The sequence below is a fragment of the Seriola aureovittata genome, chromosome 10 (assembly GCF_021018895.1).
Source record: "Seriola aureovittata isolate HTS-2021-v1 ecotype China chromosome 10, ASM2101889v1, whole genome shotgun sequence".
Taxonomy (NCBI): domain Eukaryota; kingdom Metazoa; phylum Chordata; class Actinopteri; order Carangiformes; family Carangidae; genus Seriola; species Seriola aureovittata.
In genome coordinates, this window is record NC_079373.1 from 12,201,348 (window position 1) to 12,216,693 (window position 15,346).

Here is a 15,346-nt window from a genome sequence, read left to right on the forward strand (position 1 = left end):
ACACCTTAGCAACAGTTACAATCCTTTATGCTGCCGGTCTGATCGTCAACCTGTGACTTTGCTGTCCTCCAATGAGCTCGCTTCGCCGCAAAGGGGAGGAGGCAGCCGTAGGCAAATAAAGAAGGGACTCGAACAAAGGGAGGAGGCTTCAGAAACATTACATTGCCTCTGTTGGACCATCAGTATTCCCTCCACATCCACTGCTATCACTCCCCACACTCACTGAGAGCGCTATTTAGGCTTGTGTGTAATTATTCTGTCACTTAACAGGCAGAAACCATGCTCCATGACTGAGCGGACCCAATCTCGACAATTATCATCAACACTGATGTCGTTCTCTGGCCCGGTGAGCAGAACAAGGCAAAGCAATTTTACACAGATATACATTTTTGTCGCTTTTATTTAGTCTAAACCGCAGAGAGAAATATGCTGCATTAACATTCAGAGAGTGACAGTTTCTCAGAAGCATGAGCCCAATTTTTCCCTCCCAAAATTAATGTTCCTCATCCTCAGTGACAGAGAGACTTCAGAGACACATGCAGATCAACACATTGGTCTTCTCCTGATGTTGGAGTTCAGTCAGTACTTGAAAGGTTAGCTCTATCGGCGAACACAGTGATGGGACTTTATGAAGTATCCCAGATTTCCTGAATGCAAATTTCCATCATTAAACCTTGACAGGCATATGTCAACACAGAAAATGCAGCTCATATCAATTACAGATTCAGTTCTATCTTCTCTGTGCTAATATGGCCTTAGAAAACTGCAGCAATGGCAACACGCTCACAACACTTCCCACCACAGCTCTGCATTTAGACCAGTTTAATGCATCTTAAACCATAAATACTGACAGATCACGCCTTCCTGTTTCTTCTATCATACTCATTACATCACATTACATTTACTCATATGGCAGATGCCTTTATCCAAAGCGACTTACAAGTGAGGCAACTTTGGTGTCTTGCCCAAGGACACTTCGGCATGCGGACAGGAGGAGCTGTGGATCAAACCGCCAACTCTGCGATCAGTGTACAACCCACTCTACCACCTGAGCCACAGCCACCCACACTACACTCAATCCCTGGATACTGGATTCAAAGACAAACCTGTTGAGCCTTACATGCCGTAGGACTGCCTGAAGATATTTAAGGCCTTTAGCAAGTCACGTACTAATAATTCATATTTAAAAGTGACTTGCCAAAATTAATCTCATCACATTCCTAATGAGATGAACCACAATAAATCCGTCACTTTCGGTTATTCCTTGCACTGTGCTCTTAGTTCTTTGTGCTGTAATGTACAATCTGAAGCCGAGCCCACACAACATTACCCAATAACTCCATCCTGTTTGGCGGCGTTGTACTCTTTGGCTGCTTACCTCCCTGTAGGCCTGCAGTTCCTGGAGCTCAGTGAAGAGCTTCTCCTCCCGGGAGAGGCCAGTGTGTGGGCTGGTGGGTGCAGTGTGTCACCTCCTGACTCCTCCGCCCACAGGAACTCATCCACTCCACTGTGCCTATAAACGCAGAGATGCAAACATATGTGATATGCTGGGGAAATAACACTGGGATTTTTTTCTTTTGTTCAAATGAAGCCAGTCTTTCCCCCAAATGTAAATTACACCACTGAGATTCATGTTGTCATGGAGTTATCAGGACAGACACCTAATTTTAGTTTTACACAGCTTTTAGATTTGAATTCAAAGTATCTAGAAGGGGGATCCCTCACCTAAAGTATATGTACAAGCAATAATACTCTCCTCATTATGAAATGATTTACACGAAAATACATCAAAAAGAATTCTTACTGTAGCCTTTACCTTTACCCTAACCTAAACCTTATTCTAACCCTATCCCATAAACCAAGTCTTAACCCTCAAACAGCCATTTAAACTTTAGGGGTTCAGCATTTTGGTCCCCACAAATCTGTTGGGCCCCACAAGTATAGGGGGCTGACACACACAGAGTCTGACCAGCTGTTTTACATTCCAGGGGAGACAGAGAGCCAAGCGGACTCTTCAACTGAAATTACACTGTTGTATTTCGCAAGATGTTATAAAACACACTTTCACAGAAATCAGGACCACAGCTCAAAATGCCTCACTAATCGCATGAACTGCCCTCCATCCTTCCAAATCTTAGAAAGGGCTAATCAAATATGCTCCCTCTCCCTTCACAGGCCTAATCCCTCTTAGCCAGAACGTAAGAAACGTGCCACCTGCTTCCAGTCATACAGCTTGAGGCCTGACTGCCCTTGTGACACCACGCTGCCCTTAATCTCATGAACAAATGCATATAGCTTCATCTAGCCTGGATACTACAGCTGGACCTGGACTCACTACTGCATGCAAACGTATATGTATTACCACCCTCACTTACCACACTCATAATCATTTGAATTAACTTGCTGAATGGGATTAAGACCCAAAATATGTGTTTATGAGTGTATTTTTCACAAAGGCCAAAGATTATGAAAGGGGGAAACAAAGAACCCCACACTTTCCTTCTACAGATTAAACTCTGTCAAACATAATAAATGTACTGGAATGATGCCAAACTGTCCTCTATGAGTCATATGCTCTGGTCAGCATTGAAACAGACATCATTCTTAATTCAATCTGATTTAATTCCATAAAAATGCTTTATCTCCAGACAGAAGTAGTGAGACTGACAACTGACTGCCACAGCGTGGACAAAACGCGTCCCACTTCTCTTCAAATCCAAAGTGGCAAGATAATCCAGGTGCACAGACAAACAGGACACTGCAGCAGAATATGATTTGCGGATTCTCTGGAGTCTGATAAAATACTTTTTTAAGAGAATGCATGTAAAGATTGATGAAGAGTTTCCAGCTTGTGTGTTTTGAGCTTGAGTCACTGCTTTCAGTGGAGAGGATGACTACATGTATGTGAAATGTAGGAGGATACATTTTGCATGAAGCATCAAACTGAATTGTATTTGCCATTCTAAATTCTCTAAAAGCAGCATACATAAAAAACACTGTTCATGAAATCAAATACATATAAATACTGCATATAAAATCAATCTTTGTATTTTGTGTTCAAAAGAGCACAGCACTGTCATCTGATTTCACAAACTGCCTACACAATATTGTCAGGATCAAATCAGACCAAGCTGGGATCTGAGTTTACTGAAAAAGTAGAGCAGCAGTGTTCAGATGGATATTCATAGTAAAGTTGCCTTTAATTTGCCATTGCAGTAACCCATTCAGGATAACATGGGTTGTTTAAACAAGGATGGAGATGTCAGGCTGCATTAGCATCCAGACAGACTCTGCACCCAGAGGATTCAGCGGTGCCGGGAAAATCAGTCATTAAATTTGCAGCTGTTCTGCAGAGCTTCACCGTCTGCTTACGGGATGAGGGACAGCGTTTTATGGCCAAGATGCGTTCATCTCAGCGCAGGTTCATATTTCTGATTGACCTCACAGATAAAGAGATGCCTGTTGACATATGACACAAAAGCCCAGGATGTTTTAGGAAAAGTGTAGTTGTAAAAAGATGTGGATTATATTTTTACTTCTGAACTGTGGAAGAGATGGCATGCCATCTTTGAACAGCAGGGTCTTGAAAGTGCCCATTCAATATTTACAGCATACTAATGTTACCAGCCACCAAAAAGGACTGTGCTAAAAATACACATTAGTCTGTAGGTCATGCTTAGTCCTTGCTTCTATATTGGTTTCTAACTGTCAGTGAGTGGTATTCACCTCATTATAGGCTTTAAAAACCTGTTTACACGTGCATGAAATGTGAATTTCAAAATCAAAGCTGGATGCCATTATAAGGCTGTCATTTTCCACAAAATTATTCAGTGAAAATCACTGAACTACCGTGTGAAAGTCTGTGACAACAACATGTTTATAGGGTTTTTTGTTTGTAAAAACATTTAGAATATTTTCTCACTAAATCATTTTCAATGTAATGCCTTAGAAGCCTGGTCTCCCTTTTCCTTTAGTGTTCACACTATAAACACTATAAAAGAAAAATGACTGTAAAACACATTTCCACTTGCCATTTAAGAATCTTTTCAGGTTTGTTGATGTGGCAGCCATTATTCTGAGGCATACAGTATTCACAATTGTTGGTCTGTCATTATCTTTTTGATTGCTGTGGAGATATTCGTCACTGCCCGCTGGCAGATTTTCTCGACCACTGCGGCTGAACAGTGACTTTGTTTACTGCTCTTTGCTCATCTATTGTAAACAAAGGATTTTTGTTGTTTCTCATTTCAAGTGCCCTTCCCCCGTCTACCTTTTGTCTCTGAAAGCCCTGGTTTGTTGTTAGAAGCCTTCAATTGGAGCCTGGTTGGCCTGCCCCCCTCTCCTGCCTCAAAGGCGGTTGCAGATGAAAAATTTATGACTGTATGCCTTGAAAACCTCCACATTCCATTTGAAGTGCTGCTGTTCCTCTGATGCTGCCCCCACTGATGGCGACTGCGTCTGCCGTCTTCATTTGACCAGTGCTTTTCCTCACAGCTGGAGTGCAAATCAGGGAGAGAGTGTGGGATGGCGTCCATGGCTTTACACCCCTTTACTGATATTCACTAATCAAGGAGAGATTTCTCTTGGCTGTGTGCAATAAGACATTGATTAGCTGATGGTACACTCGCCCCCACACAGCTCCCTCACAGTACAGCGATTTGTCTGATCTGGCTCTTTGTCTCATTTCTATATAATATCATATTAGAAAAATGTTGTTCATATTATACACACGTGGTGTTGCACCTTACACTCTTAGGTGTAAAGGTTATATTCCCTTGCAAAATGCTCTTTCATTAGAGTGTATAAATGACATGTATAAATTATGGAGGATTACACCGTGCTGCTACTCGCTCAGTTAAATGTGCTCACTGGCAATAAATACAAAATACATTATTTCAAAGGCCAATAACATGCAGTAATGCTTTACCAATATATATAATAAATAATATTCCCACACTGCCATGGCAGCCTGGCCATTACAAATGGCAGGATTTGTACTAAAGAGTCACTCTACTTAATACAATTCCCATTTGAGTCTATTTAAATCTTAATTCCCTCCAAAAACAACAAGAAAGAACAAAAATATTTTTACCTTCAAGTTTTGTTTTGTTTTTTCAAAAGTGCATTTTAGTGCAATTTCCCCAAAGAAATGCCATAAATAAAGACAAGACAAAGCAACAAGTAAAAAGGGGCTTATCCTAAACATTGCAACATCAGTGAGGATTTTTTTTTGTGAGTATGCTTTTGTTTTTAGAACCTTTAGCTTTGGAAAACATCATGGGACCAGATGTTGCACATATTGTTCATGATTATTACTAAGACTGTGTAATCTTCAGATATGTGTATTGAGTAACACTAATAGATGTGTTACTGGCACCGTTTCATATGGCTGTGATCTGTGTTTTTCATTCACTGGGGGGAGATTTAATCACCATGTAAAGTTGCACAGTGATAATGACAACCTCTGTGCCGAGGCTGAACACGTGGGCGTCTGTGCCCAACACCTCCACTTCCCTCAGATCCTTAGTAACTGGAAGAGATATTTTCCCACATCCCTTTGTTCAGTTGTGAAATGTGCAAATAGAGGAAACAATAAAAACAATATGCTAGGGAGTGAACAAGTAACCATAGACACCCTGATTATGATATTACAAAACAAGAGATTTATCCTGACTTTAGAGTTTCATGGAAATATACAAAGTCTGTGAAAATGAGTCACAATAAAGATCTCACGCACAGAGAGAAGAGGATAAGATGGTCAGTTTGCTTTGTAATCTGAGTCCATTTACAGTACATTACATATAAAATGTCAATAATTAAGATTTGACTTAACACAAGACTGTAGAGAAATTCTTGTGTTCAAAGACCTTGGCAAAGCCTGCTCTCATGCATCAAGTCACACCGGTTTCTAAGCAACAGGTAATTTCACAGCACACACCGCTGTACGTGCAGCAGCAGCTTTTCATAGTCAGGTTTCAAATTTCAATTTAAAGTCACATCTGATGGCAACCTTGAGCCATTCAATACTGTTCAAAGCTCTGTTCAAAGATGGGGGGCATTGTCACACTTGTCACTGGAATCATTAGTTCAGGACAATGAGGAAGCATTCATCGTCAGCAGCAAGGTCGTCTCCAGCTCCACATGAATCAACATTCCCCTGCACGACCAGCGGTTTCCAGGCGCGGGCTCAGCTTGGAGAGTTTTAACGGCCATGATGGAAACCAAATCACCGCAAGGCGGCTTCCGTGAAGATCAGAGTTAGCAAAAATATTCAGGGAAACTCTCAGACTCTGTTTTAAATGATTCAGCAAGATTGTGTGATAACGTCAGACTGTGAGCGGAGACTATTCACAGGTACTTTGATGTGATTGAGAGTGATGGCAAAAAAAAAAAAAATTACTTGCATGAGTTTTTCATAACATTATTTTCGCTGCCTTGAAATCACTTAGTATCAGGAACTGGCCGTAAAATTTAGAATTATGGTAAAGATTAAGTCTGGTGATGGCCTTCATATTTCCTCTTATTATTTATTATTAATAAATCCTATGAAAAGATGTAAAAAATGTGTTGAATGTACTTTCTGTATAGCTCATTTCTCTGTGCCATAAATGAGTCACACATACACTGTCTGAAAACAGTCCCCAGTGAATTTCTTTCTGTTTGAATAACATTTGCTGAAAACTACATTACCCAACTGATTCAGGAAATTACCAACACTTAAAAAAAAAAAGAAAAAAGAAAAGAAAATCTTACTGTGTATTCATGACCAATTTTTAAAAATTTACCTCTTCAACAGACTGACACATCGTTGGCTTTGTCGATCTCTTCATGGTATTTATTGACAATAAGAAAACATTTTGAATATCACCTGCCTTGTCTCTCAGTGTTTCCTGTGTCAATAAGTGGTGGGCAGATAGGATGATCGTCTCTATTGTTTACCATCCAAAACGGTGCCATATTTCTCAGAACCAGCCGATAGCGTTAAAAATCTATTTCCTGCAATGGATTGACCTTGACAAAGTGCTACTGTTAACACACAAACAAGGCAATCAATACAAGAAACAGAAATGACCCAGTTCTAGCCTTTTTGTCATGGCAAACATTTTAACATCACTCATGGCCACAAAAACAGAGGTGTAACTAATGAAGCTCCTCTCTTTAATACTGTAGGTGTGTCACTTTCCATGAGACGCTGCCATTGTTAATGTTGGATCATTTGGTTAGACTTTTCAAGGAAAAAAGTGACATGTTGGACAAAGTAACATTTAAATCCTCTAATTACATTTATAGAAATGTTTCTTAAACTATATGCAGCATGTAGTGTTCAGTCAGAAAACGCAGACCAATTCATACACTAAAAATTTATTTATTCATACACAATTTTCTGCCCGTCGGTACAGTATGCAGCTGTTGTTATATGGGGAGAAGTGAAATGCCATCCTGACTGAACATGATAAATCCCAGCATGTTTTCATTTTGGTTTTAGGATTCTACAAAATAAAGCTCTACTGCTGCTGCTGATGGACTACAACACAACACAAGCCGAGTCTCACGGGATTCCAGACTAGTCAATAATTCAGAGTGAGGTGAGAAATTTTATAAGGAGGCAGAAAGATAGTCGACAGTAAAAAAAAAAAAAAAAAAGGGAGAAAAAGCAAAGAGTAGATGTGGGGGAGTGACTCCTGTTTGCCTGCTCCTGACCCAGAGCAATAACACGCCAGCAGAGGCTTTCAGGGATTCTACCTGTCAATCAACAAGATACTCCTTACAGGGGAACGGTCAATATGGAGTACAGGAAAACAACAATTTTTCTTCCATTTTCTGTGGCTCCCATTTTACAAGAGAAATAGAGAATGTGAGATAATACGCCAAGGAATGTGTTGGCCACACAGGTATAAACAGCAGACACTGGTGCTGACAGCGGAGCAACAGAGCAGGGTGTCTGCAGCATAGATGCAAATCACTGCAGAGAAGATTTGCATGAGCTGTAGTTAGCAGCTTAATCACAGTATGAGTGATGATGTGAGATATTAAACCGGCCAGTCGCATGTGTACAACTGACAACCAGCCTGACAAATGATACAGGTAATGAACTACAAAAAAATAATTCAACAGGGTAAAGAAAACAGTTTTTTGTACATGACAGATGAGTTGAAGACGGAGGTTAATGATAAAAAAAACCCAAAAAAAACACGTTTAAACATGGTTAAATAATATTTATTGAACAGAGGTAAAAAACAAGAAGCCTGGTCAATAAACCACCTTCCTGTTGCTGTTGTGTATCTTACATTTTCTGTTCGAATTCAAAGCTGATGTCATGACAAATACTCATCTTGTTTTTCAGTCACAATGAGTGGAAACACAAATGCATGGTACACACATTTCACGACTCACTCCAATAATTTATAAACTCACAATCTGACACCACAGAATAGATGTTGTATCAGTGTTAGAACAAAGTGATGTGTCTATGGCAGACAAGGCTTTTTTTTTCCACTTTAAAGCAAACAGCCAAAGGCATGTAACATCTAAATGTGGCTGCCTGCTAAATAAAAGGAGTCTTACAGCGCGGTGCCGCTCTTTTTCTCCAGAGGCAGAAATCCCCGGCAGGTATGAGGCGGATCTTTTTGTCAGGATCAGGGCGCTACTTTGAAAAATAATGACGCTCTGTGGCGTTACGCTTTTGTGTTGTGCACAGTGAGGGTGAGCCGTGTGAAATTCAAAGACAACCTATTTCTATGCCCCTAATGCAAACGCAAAGTCATTCTGAAAAGCAACAATATGACATAATAAATGAAGTTTATTCTGCAATATATCATTTTACTGGGCCAGTACACTGTCATTTTAAAAAGGGAAACTGGGCACAGTAAATGTATCCACAAGCTACAACACCACTTCTGAACTGACTGTACCTTTGGGGTCTGTTAAGCAAACTGGCCCTGAAGTGCCACTATCCTTCCCCCATATGTGCACCACCTCCCATCTACTCACTGGGGCACGTACATGCAAATGACAATCTGCTGCCGTACTAATTAAGGTCTGGGTCACGTGAAAGAGAGCGGTGTGACTCCTTCAGCTCAAAGAGGCGTTTTTATGATCCAATCAGACAGTGAGCGGCCTACTGATGAAGGCGAGGACTGTGATGTTATGAAAATCGTGTCAGAAATCATCTTTGAAGAAGAATTTCAGGACTTCACAATAAAATAACCGCATTCTGCCCTGCCCATACAATGCCCACAGGGGGTTTCCTCACTGGCTTATCGTCAAACCTCTCCGGGAAACATGACTCAGTTTTCCATGGCGGTCATATGGGGAATCAATACCATGATGTCACTGTGACAGCAGGTGGGTATTAAAACCAATACTGATAATACATCAGGGAAACTATTATCGCAAATGCAGTAACATAATACTGGGCAGATGTTCCAAAAAGTGTCTAAAACCACTATTGCTAAATGTATGTAATATTTCTTTCTTCTGTAAAGAGAATTCAGTGGTGCACTTGTGATCGTAACATCACAGAAATAACATCACATATTGTCAACAGCAGCAAATTACAGAGCAGGTTTCCTTTGAGAAGCAGGAGGTGACATGAATGTTGCTTTGACAATCAACTCCTGTCTTTGGGAATCACCGCCGGCTTTTATCAGCTGCTCCCGTCTCTGAAACACATCAGTTCAGATCATCTGAACTGAACATTTCACATCTACCAATTCAACCAAGTTACACGGCGAATGCTCCAGTTACAGCACAATGTTACACAATATGGTAATTTATAAATTACACAAGCTTTTTTCTCGTGTCAGAACCTGTTGGGCAGAACCTTATTTACGGCTGCTATAGCATTCCTCCTTTAGTGTCAGATGAATACATGTGTCTTTGTTCAGGCAGTGACATGTGGAGAGCAGCCTTTTGCTAATGCAGTTTGGCATGAGTGATCTTTGCAGGGGACCGACACAGTGTGATGGCACTATGGTCTCTATGGGATTGACCATCAGCTTCAGAGAACACCCAGATTCCCGGTCGTCTGGCCATTTGTGCTGCACTGACTTTTACAAATCATCACGCTGACCACTTCCCCGCCTTCAAAGCAACCACCGCAATCCATCTACTCTGACGGGAGTGATCGCATTGGTGTTTAGAAACTCCAAAAGAAACCCCACTCTTAACAGTGCAAATCAATGTATAATCTACACCTTTCTGTATTATATAGCAATTTAAAACTTATGTAAGGAGGTCGTAAACATTAAATGTGTAACTATTATCTATAATAAAGGCATTCACATCAACAGTATAACATTCCTTATCTCTTTTCTGTCATCATTTGTCTGACTTTTTCAGAAGTAACCAAGCCTTTATCTCCTCGGACAACAGCAGCTTTATGACTGCAGGTCAAAATCCTCCCACCGACAAGGGACCAGGTAGAATCCATTATCTAACTGATGAGAAGCTATTTTTCCTATGCTTCAATAACTTTTGTTATGAAAGGAAAACAGATCTGATTGATTTTGTGCCCCATGGAAGCAACGCGATCCTCTATATTGATCCTCTTGAACTATAACACAGTAGTCTCAGACGCCATAATAAATCCTATTGGTAGAAATAATGATAAAGACTCTCTCTGACTTACTTTCACATATACTGGAAAAACAAAACCTCTGATATCCCATTCATTTCGGCCTGACTAAGGAATACTATTATACTTATGATATTTATTCTCCCAAAATGTGACCCATACATATACTGTATGTGGAGGACAGAAAACCTTGAACACTATATCATAATCAGGTCTAGCCCAGGAGGATATACTGCAAAAACTAGTATATTTTATTTTATTATGGTTTTAATAATATTGTCAACCTCCTTGTCATGTCAACTTTAATTTATGCTATCCATTAGAATTATGACATAAACAAAATCAAAAATTTCAGATTGGAAACACTAAATATGTAAAACTAGCAATCGGCCACAGTTCTGCCTGTGTGGCCAATAAGTGGGTGTTCACACAGTCACCATTATCAAGCCTCTGAAGCCAACATGTAGCCTTCGAAATATCCTAACATCACTGTCTGTGGTGCATACATGGACTTATCCGCACAGCTGTTGATAACCGAGACAAGCTCTTGATTCAGCCTCATTCCAGCAGAGAGGTGTGAAAGTCAAGCATCTCTGAGCACACAGTGAGACACGTCGGCAGCTTCAGACTATGAATACATTATTCATCAGAAAAATCTAACGCTTTGCAGATCAGGAGGCATCGTCTCTTATGAAAAACTGGTCAAACTCAGGCCCTCTGGCACAAACGATTCTCTGCTGAAAGGCATGCTAAATAACAACACATTCGATTTTCAAACCCTCTGCTTGGAAGAGTCACTTAAGATTTTATTCTAGCAGTGGAGAATACACTAAAAACATTACATTTCTTTTCAATGTGTTTGCTTTTTAAACACAGTGGTGATCAGCCACAATATAAAGGTTGGATGATTTCCAATTTATACTGCACACATGAAGTCAGACACAGGGTCTATTAATGAGTTAAGAAATGAATCAAGACAAAAAAGAAACCGCTACATACACGCACAAACATGAAATGCGTAATCCTGTGTGCTCAGAGAATCAAACCTAATCAGTATTTCTCTGCCCTCAATTAGCTCTTTTGGGACATTTTGGCAAATCTCTCATTTTGATAGCAATTATGTTGGGCATGCTGTGGTGAATTTTTCATTCCATAATTAAAAACTCAGAGATGTGAGAAATGCAAATCCCCCATCAGGCTGAGACGGGACATGTTGCTTTGACGGGGGAAATCCGTATTCATGGCGCATTATCTCGGATAAATTCTGTGTGTGGATCATTTCAGTGCCTTTCATTTTCTTTTTCCTATATGGGATATTTGTTATGTTTCTCTGATTTAAAAGCCAGCTTTAAGGGCTAGTTCGCTCTCCTTTTCCTAACACCTAATGAAATCTCATTCTTAAACAGCAAAGTGCAAAATAAAAAACAAACAAAAGCAAATCATGCTCCCAATTCAAGGAAAAAAATTAAAGGTTGTGAGAATATGTCAATATGATCGAACTCTGTACCCTGCAGTTTTATAGGTCATAAGATAAGACTGCAACATCCCAAATTCAACAACAAACCAATAATCCACTGCACACACAACCCACTTTAGCACATCGCCAAAGCCTTTAAATTTATGCTTACACAGACCACCCAAACACACACACATGGAGAATGACAAAATAGAGGCCATAGCAAGGACGTCATCTATCACACTGACATGTACAACACCCCAACTAAAGCAGACATCAACACACACACACACACACACACACACACACACACACACACACACACACACAATCTCAAAGAGCAATAACCACCTGATATCAATAACAGAGAGAATCCTTCATCTATTTGCTGCATATCTGTATTTTACCTTTTTTTTTATCTCACTGGATCAGAACAACACACAGTACAGACACTGAGCTGCCCACACAGTCTAATACAGTCTAATACAACAGCTCTGCAATAAACCTCATCCTTGTAAAGCTTAAATTGTTCAGTTTTGGTAACACTGTGTCGGAGAAGTATTATATCACTGATAATTTACTTGTATTGTATTAAAAGGTGACATTTTGTCCAACCCCATTTACACACGACGGGAACATTAGCTTGTATTGGTGTAGCTAATAAACTGGCAAGTCAGTGTAAGTGCACAGCTACTGTATGATGCCTGTGGCGTACTTAGATCAAGTGTAAGTCATTTAAGATAAACAGATCATGAAGATCAAATTAAAGTGTGTGTGCTGCGTTTGCCAAGGTGTTCTCCAAACGGTTATATAAAGAGGATTATTACACCGCGGCTCAGACACGACCCTCCCGCCCCACCATGAATCCAAGGCGCTTGTCAGGCAGGCGCAGCAGGAACGTGACAGACTGAGCGCTGTGTCTGCGGCAAAGTGATCATGACCACTTTAATAACTATCAGGAAGATTTGTGGTTGTCAGAGGCTCCTTAGATATAACATCCCATTCTCAGCGCTCATAAACTGGGACATAAATCTTCCCCTCCTGGCCTGCAACAATAACAGTGATATATCACAACAGAAACGACCTGTATGACTGAAATTGATTTTTTTTTTTTTCCCTAGTGGTCGCTTCGGTCCAATCAACCTTAGATGTCAAAATGCAATATGGAAGCACATTTAAGACATAACTTGATTATTAAAATCCATCAGACAACACTGTATTAAATCTCACTAATCATGTGTGTTAAATTTGAACTGAAATTAAAATTCATCTTTGCTAAGAAATCTGTGTTCTGGGTGTTTAAGTTATATTTATGTTTTGATAGTGCCATGAAGTCTCCCCTACATTACCCTGCTGAATACATTAGTTACTCTGAGTTTGAATCATGACTCACAGGGTAACGTAGAAAGTGCTGAGGTGGGGAGAGTTCTGACAGTCTGTAACAGTTTGTGTGCTGGTTGAAAATAATGTCTTGTATCAATGTTCGTACGGTCTATGGGCTATGATTTGCTCCAGTCAATAGCACTCCACAGAAGTTGACAGTGCGTCTCCTAGCACTGGCATTCAGTCAGTCAACTGCTGCCGTGGAAACACCCCCCACCCAGAGGCTTGAAGCTTAGACACGAATTGAAACACAGCTACTGTTTCTACACATATGTCCAAAAACTGTTGTGTACCTCTTTTGAAAGATTAAAAAAAAAAAAAATGATGCACAAATATGCACTATATTTTATATTTCTATAGACACAAAGACTTAAAATTATAATGCTGAATTATGTGTGTAATTTTAGTTATATGTTCAAATCGATCAACTCTTTCTGTTACATGTAAACAGTGCATATGGACTCATTGGCACTATGTGCCCATGTGTAAATTATTAATCAAACATTACAATGTAAATGCAAGACACCTGGGTGTAGAACAGGAGAGGATTGTTGGAATATGCTTATACTGACTGAAATTTACAACCGGCCGACCCAATTCAGCTTCATTACAGCTGTCGACAGAGATAAGCAGTTCTTTCATGTCCGCTCAAATGTACATGTTTTTCCACCTTGAACACACACAAATCCAATTATGTTCTAATTGAGTGTTACAAGGCTCATTGATTATGACAGAAGCATGGCAGCAGACTGAGCGGGAGAAAATATCCCCAGTAATTAGCCACCGGCACCCAGGAGGCCTCCAGGAGGCATGATTTAATACTGAGGCGATATTTCTCAATATTACTCAATTTGAACTGACTTTGCCAACAATGAAATGTTAATGTTTATGGAGAAACCAAATAAAGAATAAAAGAATAATCAATTGCAATGGACTCCAATAAACGATGGGTTTGTTTTATTTATTTGAGGCATATTAGATATGAAAAATATTGCCTTACATACAAAGCAATGACTAATAAAATGGACACCTTTGAGAGCAGAATGCTAACTCAGTTCAATGTTTTTCAGAGGAAAAAGTGGAGTCAGCTAGTTAATAATTATGATGGAAAGCCATTCCACATGATTGCTTTGCTAGTCTCAACAGTTATTTTGCATCAGTGTTCAGTTTTAACAAAACAGACCTAGAGAGAGATACTGGGAAACAGCAGTCAGAGGAGGATGTACTCACTAGCTTTTATGGAAAGGTCATAAGAAGGTCAATTTTCCCTGGTGAGCGGAAGAACGAGTCTGGACTCTTTCAGATGCATAAAAAGCTTCCACTTGGGATTTCCACTTCAGTGTCAGGAAGCTGGCCCAACAGAAGAAAAACAACGTTTAATTCAAACTAATGCCCGTAACAGTCACCAGCAATTTGGGCCCTGAAGTGCTGAAACCCACCCTAAACTGTAGTTCATGTTATTCCTGTGAACCAGAACCAGGTCTCTATAAAGGCCAGAATCTAAGCTCTGAAATTAATGAGGACAATGTCTCTCTCTCCTTCTCTCTCCCTCTGCACTATCCTCTCTAATGAGTCGGGGACTGTGCAGTGAAAGAGAGTGGAGTCTTGTGGCTAAGATGCATTTGAGAAGGGCGTCTTAGTGCAAACAATCCTGATATAATGATGCCATGAAACCACACGAGGCTAATTTTAGCGGTGACACTTTGTATCACAACTGCTCCGGTTATATGCAGAGGTGGATTTGAACCGGTGTGATTTCCCGCTCCTTTGTTTGAAAAAAGAGAAAATGACATGTCTCCGGTGTTGTTGTAGATGAGCCTCACTCATTTTCCTTAGGAGCCACCGTGCACTCGTCTCCACAAACAGGAGCTAATGATGTTCTTCACAAGGGGTCTGACTTCATGAAGGGACACTGAGCACCAACTGTCCTC